This window comes from Acomys minous (genome assembly GCF_964271855.1).
Source record: "Acomys minous genome assembly, chromosome: 15".
In the NCBI taxonomy this organism is placed as follows: Eukaryota; Metazoa; Chordata; class Mammalia; order Rodentia; family Muridae; genus Acomys; species Acomys minous.
In genome coordinates, this window is record NC_140497.1 from 25,350,498 (window position 1) to 25,359,520 (window position 9,023).

The 9,023-nt window shown below is 45.4% G+C and overlaps 1 pseudogene across 1 annotated transcript; it reads left to right on the forward strand.

The window, feature by feature from the left end:
- The first annotated feature begins 381 nt into the window (after nucleotides 1–381).
- On the forward strand, nucleotides 382–8,781 carry LOC311585251 (transmembrane protein 169-like; annotated as a pseudogene). Its single transcript, XR_014783565.1, has 2 exons — nucleotides 382–406; nucleotides 8,152–8,781. The product of XR_014783565.1 is annotated as a transmembrane protein 169-like (transcript).
- The last annotated feature ends 242 nt before the right edge of the window (nucleotides 8,782–9,023 follow it).

Here is a 9,023-nt window from a genome sequence, read left to right on the forward strand (position 1 = left end):
TGCCTGCAGGATGAGGATCCTGACTCTGTAACCCTGGTGGAAGACTCTCTAGGTAGGGCAGGCAGCCACGAGGCACCTCTCTTCAGTCTGAAAGCTCTCCTCCAGTGAGCAGCCTGGGACAGTGAGATGCCGAGGTGATGTTTGGGAAAGGCGACCTCAGGGTTGCAATGCCTCGGGGCTTTCCCACTTAATTTCACTCTGTGAGGAAGTACCACATGGCCAGGAAAAAGAAGAGCAGCCTGTGGACCCACTATGCTGGAGCCTCCGGGATTTGGAGTCCTGGTGGTGGTGATGGTGGTGGTGATGGTGGTGGTGATGGTGGTGGTGGTGGTGGTGGTGGTGGTGGTGGTGGTGTGTGTGTCCTTGGTGGTGATGGTGGGCTCTTGACCCAATATGTCCTACACAGGTGAGTGTGGAAGAGGGAGGAATGAAGTGGGGGAGGGGGAGAGAGAAAGAAAGGGGAGGGGGAGGGAGAAGAGAGAGAGATAAGGGGAGGGGGAGGGAGGGAGGGAGGGGGAGAGAGAGAGAGAGAGAGAGAGAGAGAGAGAGAGAGAGAGAGGGAGAGAGAGAGGGAGGGAGAGGGAGAGGGAGAGAGAGAGAGAGAGAGAGAGAGAGAGAGAGAGGGAGGGAGAGGGAGAGGGAGAGAGAGAGAGAGAGAGAGAGAGAGAGAAAGAGAGAGAGAGAGAGAGAGAGAGAGAGAGAGAGAGAGAGAGAGAGAACACACAGAGCAGGGTCCATCTCCAGGTGTGCTCAGGTACAACACACAGCCCAGAGCCATCTCCATGCCGGGAGACCTGAAGTCTCATGCCCCTGTCTTAGAAACCACCTCCTCCTTGGCTCCCAGATGAGCGTCTTCTTCTCAGTAGTGTCCCTGGAGCATTTTGGAGCTTGTATCCACCCTACCCCAGTATCTCTCCAAGGCACTCACTTACAGGGAGAGCCTTTTAAACAATAATCTATTTTTATTAAATGATAAATACAGTTTTTAGAACAACCATGCACCATTAAAACATTCACCTTAGGGGTGGTATCAGTTCTTCCAATCTCCTGTTTCCATCTTGGGATTTCTTTCCTGGAAGTAAGGCCTTTTAATAATTTTAGGTAATTTTCTGATTCCCTCTCCTACCATATTCTCTATATAACAGATTTTACTGGTGTTTCTTTTCTTTTTTTTTGGACTTGGATTTTACTATTTAGCCTAAGCTGGTCTCAAACTCATGGCAGTCCTGCTGCTTCTGCTGCTGCTGTTACAAGGTGTGAGCCACCATGCTTGGCCTTCTGCTGGTTCTGGTGTTCACTTTCAGGTGGCGCCTGTTGATCCACTAGGGTAATAATTATTAGCTCTTTTATCTCCATTTGCTTGCGCTCCCCATCTGCAATGAGTATTTCATAATTTTTAACATTATTATTGGTGCACTAAATATAGTTCACCGCCAAGCCAACTCTACTGTGATTCATTTTTGTATTAAGTCATCTATTGCTGCAAACTAAATTTTACCAAAAGTTAGCAACTTAAAAATGATAATTAACATTTATATCTCATGATCTGCATGTCTCAGCATGTGGATTGCTTCATCTGACTGGTTCTGCCTTAAGGCTTCTCATGAGACATCAGTCAGAATGTCAACCTGCGTAAATTAATTATATTTTTATTTTACCATAGTCAAATACCAGAGGCTGGATAATTTATAAATAAGAGAGGTTTGCATCTGGAGGTCCAAGAGTGTGACGCTGCCTTGTGCTTATCTCTAGTGAAGGCCTTGTAGAAGATGACAGCGTGATGGTGGGAGCACATGCTATGGGGGCACAGGAAGTTGGCAATTTAGGGGTCTTCTTGTTCACATTTTGTTTTTCAGAGTCTCCCCATTTGGTCTAGGCTGGCCTTGAATTTGATATATAAGCAAATTTCAGTGTGTGTGTGTGTGTGTGTGTGTGTGTGTGTGTGTGTGTGTGTGTGTTTACAGAGCCTATGGGTCAATGTCAGGTAACCTCTTCCATCATTTTCCACACTATTATCACTGTTGTTGTTATTTTGAGATAGGGGATCTCACTGAGCCTGGAACTCACTAATTTGTCTAGTCCAGGAAGCCCCAGGAATTCTTCTGTCTCTGCCTCCTCAGAGCTGGGATTCCCAGCACATCCCACTGCATCTGGCTTTCCCGTGGGAGCTGGGGATGAAACTCAGATCTTTGTGCTTAGGCAGCAAGCAGGTTACCAGCAGAGCCACCTCCAGTCCAGGCTCATACATTTATAAAAATGTATTCTTGGAGAGCTTCCTTAATCCATTCTAATGGTCTTCCATGATGCCCTGCCTCTTGAAGGTACATCTTAACACCACTGCACTGGAGATCAGGGTTTCGACATCCTGTAATTAAAATCACATTGAGTGATTGATATCTTTCCCATACACACACATTCACTCACCACCTTATGAAGGTTCCCAAAAGGCTCCTGCCATGTAATATCAGCTCAAAGTTGATAATTTCACTGACTAAATCAGACTCAAGCAAATTTGGAGCTTAACAGCCAAGATCCTTTAAGAATGCATTCTAATACAGTTGCTCTCAATTAAAAGACCTGTAAACAAAAAGAGGCAACTTGTCTGAGGCCCACATACCCAGCATGCATCAGTGGAGCAGGCATATGCGAAATGCTAGAAACCCTCCTATCAAAAAGGAGAGGGGAGAGATACATAGGAACTGGTGGTTCATTGTACATATTAAATTCAGCAGGACAAGGATTGGTGAGATGGCACATCAGTTAGAAGAGTTGGCTGTCAATCTTGATGACCTGAGTTCAATCCTTGGGACCCATATGATGGAAAGAGAGAAATGACTCCTTCACTTTGTCCTCTGCTCATAGAGTGTGGTGTATGCACAGACACTCAGACACGCAGACACTCGAACACATACAGGCACAGGGCAGGGAGAGAGAGAGAGAGAGAGAGAGAGAGAGAGAGAGAGAGAGCGGGCCCAGGGGGATGGAGAGAGAAAATAAATATGTAGTATTTGTTTTCATTTAGTAAGACACAGTTGATATTTCTTGATTAGGATTCATGATCTAGGAAAACTTTTTGGTTCCTGGCTGTGCCGTCTGAGTGTTTTTATATTCCGAGTCAGTCTTCCATTTCTATGAAAGGTAGCCTTGTGTTTGTAGCATAGGCATTTTCTCAGCCTGTTTTATGTAGGCAGAAGTTTGAAAATCCCAAACCATATTTCTATCTGCTTCAGTGTCTATTGCTTTTGGTATAACATGGAGATCATTGTGCCGATGTACTTTTATAAAACTTTTACCTGTCTCCTGTAAACCTTACTGGGGTTCATGGCTTAGAACAAAGCAATACCCAGAAATCTCTGAGATGATGCTTCCTTTGCCTGTGTTCCTGCTGAGAAGGCAATGGGATGGTGTTCATCACATTCCTAGAAGTGTTTTGCGTCTCAGTTTTTAAGGAGTCTTACTTCGTAGCCCAGGGTAGCCTAGAACTCATGGCAATCCTGCTGCCTCTGAAGGTCTGTGCTTAGGGGCTTGAGCCACTATGCCCACCATAAGCCTTGATTGTATTTGAAGTTTAAGTCCTTTTTTTTTTTTGACCATCCCTTTAGCTTCATCTTTACATCATTGCTTTGCTTACACAGCATAGTTCTGCTGCTCCTGGCCCGGGAGCCATTTCTTTGTTTTAAAAAGGAGGGCTGGAGAGATGGCTCAGAGGTTAAGAGCACTGACTGCTCCTCCAGAGGTCCTGAGTTCAATTCCCAGCAACCACACGGTGGCTCACAACCATCTATAATGTGATCTGATGCCCTCTTCTGGCCTGTAGGGCTCCATGCAGACAGAGCCTATATACATAATAAATAAATAAATAGGATTTTTCACATAAGGTGCTAGACAATTTCAACTCGCTATGTCTTATCCACATTTTATTTATTAGTTTTTCTTTCAGTGATTACCTACTCCCAAGTTAGATTACCACATGGATCCTGCATTAGATTACCAAATGAATAGATATTTTCCATTTATGATAGACACTAGTATTTCTAAACTTTCTACTGCCGGTGTAGCAAGAGCCCCACGTTCTCTGCTTTCTAATAGGATTTTCTCTGTTTTGTTGATTTAGGCTTCTCTAGGGGTTCCCTCAAAATCTATCAGTCTTTACTAACAATATCTAGTTTTTGCTTATTTTATTCAGGGTCCTGCCATGTAGTCCAGACTAGCGTTGAATTTATCATCCTCAGTCTCCTGGGTGCTGGGATTATAGGCACGTGACACCACTATTCATAATGTAAAAATACCACTTTGCCCAAAGCCCCCTGCTCAGTCCTGATCCGTACCAACTCCTCACGGTTTTTGTTATAGCTACATCGGACTTCCAGGAACAAACACTTTCATCCTCCAAGTTAACTCTAAAACTCAGTGGCATAGGGTATAAAAAGTAGTGTTCTGTACTTTTAGGAGGTCTATACTTCAGGGGTATTTTCGGCAGGTGGTCTGGCTTGCAGTCAGTGTTGACCGGGCACTGGTGGTATCTGCACTCTTGCCTTGAGTTCCACGATCTGCTTCTTGGGTTGCTCACTCGCATGACTGACAAGGTACCCTGGCTGCTGCCTGGCTTCCGGTCCTAAAGCTACTGACTGCTGATGTTTCACAAAAGCTGCCTTCCTCCAAAGCAAACTGCTCTAAGAGAGCAAACTGAAAGTTTCAGTACTTTTTATAACCTAACACTGAAACTCACAATCATTTCTACACAACACACATGTTGCATGTCGGCCCTACTGACTATAGGAGAGGCATATGAGGACATGAAAACAAGAAAATTGGTACCATTGGGGACTATTTTAGAAGCTGGTCATCAGCGCACTTCTCTTGCTAGAGTTTTCCTGTGACTGATAATTGCCATGGAGGAAGCTGGCTCTCCTTCAGTACTTCAGTATCTTTTTAAATACTTAGGACTTATTTTTCCCAAACACTCAAAAACGTCAGGCTACTCTCACTTGTGTTATTTTTATCCTGCAGGTTCCTCATCCATAGCCCTTCACCTTCCTCTTCCTTCTGGGTTGCCTCCTTTCTAAGCTGTTGACCTGATTTTCATTGTAGGACTCTCTTTCACCATTTTTTCTGTGTTCCAGCTCTTGTTTTCTGTATCCTCCTGATGGCATTTGAATGTGATACATTGCCCGTAGGTCCATGTATTTGAATCCTTGGTGCCCAGCTAGCGGATCCTTTTTGGGAAGTTATGGAACCATTGGGGGACGAAGACTTGGGGTGAACCTGAGGTTTTATAAACAAAACCCACTTCCCATGCAGTGTGACCATCTGTCTCCCCATTACAGAGGCTGTGCCCTCTCTGGCAGTAATGAGTGGTACCCCCTGGAACTATAAGCTAAAATGAACCCTTTTCCTTCAAGTTTCATCTGTCAGCGTATTTTATCATAGCCACAGCGAAGTAACTAATACAGTATCTCTTCGTCTTTGCTGGGTTTCTTATCCACATCTTTATTCCAAACTCTAGGAATCTGAGGACATGGGAGATGATGGTGTTGAGTTCCACGTGTCTAAAATCCTTCCTTGGATCCTTGACTGTACGCTCACAAAACAGAAATAACTAAAATGTGATTATGAGCTCGGTGGATGTGGGTAGAGTTTGCCAAGTTGTGGGTTCGTTTGCCGAGAATCAACGAATGAATGAGTTTTATTCTTCCATTGGTAGATTCTCTGAAGATGAACCTTTCACTTTCTCAAATCCCTGGAGTGGGAGGGGCAGGGCAGGACTGAAGAACTTGGATGACTCTGCACACAGCACCAAGCCCACTTCCACTCCTCCTTGACCCAGGCTTTCTCACTGTAGCCCAGGCTTGCCTGAAATCCATTATATAGCCCAAGCTGTCCTTTCACTCACAGTTAACCTCCTCCCTGCCTCTGGGTACTGGATACTGAGTCTCTCTGGTCCCCAGCTGAGTCTTATGGCCTAAGTTTGCATGCCAGTTTCTCCAGAAAGCAAGAAACCACTCCTGTTTCCCAGGCAGAAGTGGGCAGGAACTTGTTCCCTGACTCCTTACAATTCAAAAGTTCAGTGTGGGGCCTCCCTGTTTGTCATCTCCCACCCAACCCTGAATTCCTTTGTAACCCACCTTCCTCTCCTGAACTAAATCAACCTCTCATTGGCTGTCCCTTCTCCTCCTCCCGCCTACAGATAGTTTAGCTTCTGGTTTTTCTCTTCTCCATTTCTGTTTGTTTTGCCGATGGGTTGGCACCCTTCTTAAAATTTGCATTTTTAAAATCAGGGCATTGGAAGGGAAAAAGAAGATATTCCCCCCCCCCCCCCCCCCCCGGTTTCCCTGTGCACAACTGGTGAGTCTGAGTGAAGGATTTTACCTTGTGAAACACAAGGATAACATACAGACTCAAGAGCAAAGAAACTCACACTAGAGCCATGGGAGACAATGCTCCCCAAGTGAGCATGCCCTTTCACACCCAGCCTTCTGGAAGATGGGTCTTTGCACCTCCACTGAACAGAAAAAGTGCTCCCCTTCCCCGGCACCCAGCCCACGGTCCAGGCATTTGAACAGTGTTGCCAGCTTGAATTCTGTGGCCAAGGGAAGCAGATGGCTTTCGAGAACCGATTAATCTTTCTTCCCTCGCTTAGGTTTCCAGCTGTGGTTCATGCTCCCCTTTCTGGCATGGAGCCATTGCTTCTGAGTTCTTTTGTTCCTGGCAAAATATCAGAAACCCAGCTATCTTTTACTGAACCTCTCTGCTCCCCAGCTTCACGTGGCTGGCCAGGATGCTTTATTTATAGCAAAGCTACTGTGAGGTTGGGACCTTCACCCACACTGGAATGAAGCCGACTTCTTCATTTAGTGTCTTGACCCGATTGTATGAAAAAAAAAAAAAAAAGAAAGAAAGAAAGAAAGAAAACAGGTGGAGAAAGGTAAACTTCATGAAATCCCAGAATTCTCTCAAGGTGGCTGCTAGAGTTGGACCTACCAGAGAAGTCAGTTCTGGTGCTTTTAGCTCCCTGTTTCAAAGTCACATGGCATGTCATAAGACTTGATGGAACTGTTCACCATTGACTACAGGAATCTTGCAAAGGGTTGATCAACTTTGTTAGCCTTGAGTTAGTCCATCTTGATGTGAGATTTTGGGATTATTAACTTCTCCTAAGAACCTCTTTCCACTAAGCAGGGTGTTCTAAATCTGTGGTGTGCATCTGGGTTGTCCTGAGCATCATCATATGACACAGGTCCAGACTCCTCTGAGAGATGCTTAAAGCCAAGCATCTTGCATTTTAAAAATTTCCAGGAAGCCTTAGTTAAGAATTGCTCTAAAGAAAGTCTCTGAAATTGAAGAGCAGTACAGGTTTGTCTTAAAGAACATAAGCTCTGGATTCCTGGGGGTGGGTCTCGGTCTTGATTTAGAAGGTTCTCTTGTTGGTAGGGAGACCATATATGTAACCATTTACAGGAGGAGGACACATATGATAGCAAGGAGGAAGATATTAATAATTACATCAGGACAAGAGGCATAAATTGAAACTGTCTGGACAAATCGGTCACCTAACTCATTAGTCAAATGAGAGACTGGCACAGATAACTCTGGGGTCCTTTCCAGATTTATGATTCCATAATTCATGAGAACAGGATTGAGTGCAAAGCATACTTTCCTTCCAAGTACAGCAAGGCAGAGTCAGTGAGGCACGGTCTCCAGGCAGGGAAGCTGAACGGAGAACCAAACTGGGACCAGAGGCCAAATCATGACACACAAGGAAAGAGGCCAGGGGATAAAGCCAACAGGATCACGTGACCTAGTCCAAAGGCATGGGCCAGCAGGGGCAAGAACCACATGAGGATTTATCAGCAGCAGCTGCTCTTGTCACCAGAGCCCCCCAGGACAGACATCAGTGCTGGGTGAACTCTGTTGACATTTACATATTTCTGGGTCATACTCCAATATGGTAGCCAGAGACATTTACACACAGTTCCATAATCTTCCAGTCTGCTATCCAAACAATCTGTGTGGCCAGTTCCATGGCTCGATTTAAAAAAAAAAAACAAAACACACGTGTGTGTGTGTGTGTGTGTGTGTGTGTGTGTGTGTGTGTAGTTTAACTTCATGTTCCAGTTAATGATAAATAAGTATCTAAATCAAACCGTACAGGATAGTGTGGAACATGCCTTTGGACAGCCACTACGTCATGCTAACCGAGACCATCACACGAGGGAAGAAGAAGGGTCAGATGGTGGATATCCATGCCACTCTGACAAAGAAGGAGTTGCGGGAACTGACCAAACTGAAGGATCTGTCAAGGGAAGCAGCACCTGATGGAGGAAGGGCCTGCCATGTCGGGGCAGACCAGGCACCACATGTGGTCCTCCGGACACTGGTCTGCCTACCTGTGGTCTTTGTCCTTTCGTCGCGATTTTCTACTATGACACTGTCACCTGTTTCGACATCTTTCTTGTGTACAACGAGGAGAGGACCTTCCGGCATATGATTTCCTGCTATTCATGCCTCTTTCTCTTCTATCCAGTGCTCATCAGAGCCATCACGGTCATGGCCTCTTCCCTGGGGCTCTATACTGCCGTGGTCCAGCTCTCATGGTCCTGGGGGGGATGGTGGCGAGCTGCCTGTGACATGGAGAAAGGCTTCTGTGGTTGGCTCTGCAGCAAGCTGGGGCTCGAGGACTATTTTTCCTACAGCATTGTGGAACTGCTGGAGTCTGATAACATCTCAGGCAGCCTCTCCAACAAGAACTCTATCTAGGGAGTAGAAACCTCTACTGTCTAAACCACCAGGGACTTCCGTCCCAGGCCCTCGTAGTCCAGAGCCATTCTACAATTCTAGCGGGTTCTTTCTTTCAACTGCCCAGTCCCCTCCACAGTCCTAGAAGATTCCAGATTGCACTGGTGTGTCCCACCATCTTCATTATTACAAGAGGGTGGAAAATAGAAAACTGACTGTCACCAAAGCAGTTCATCTGAAATACAAATGCTTCTTGAAAAAAAAATCAAATCAAACAAAAAAGTAAA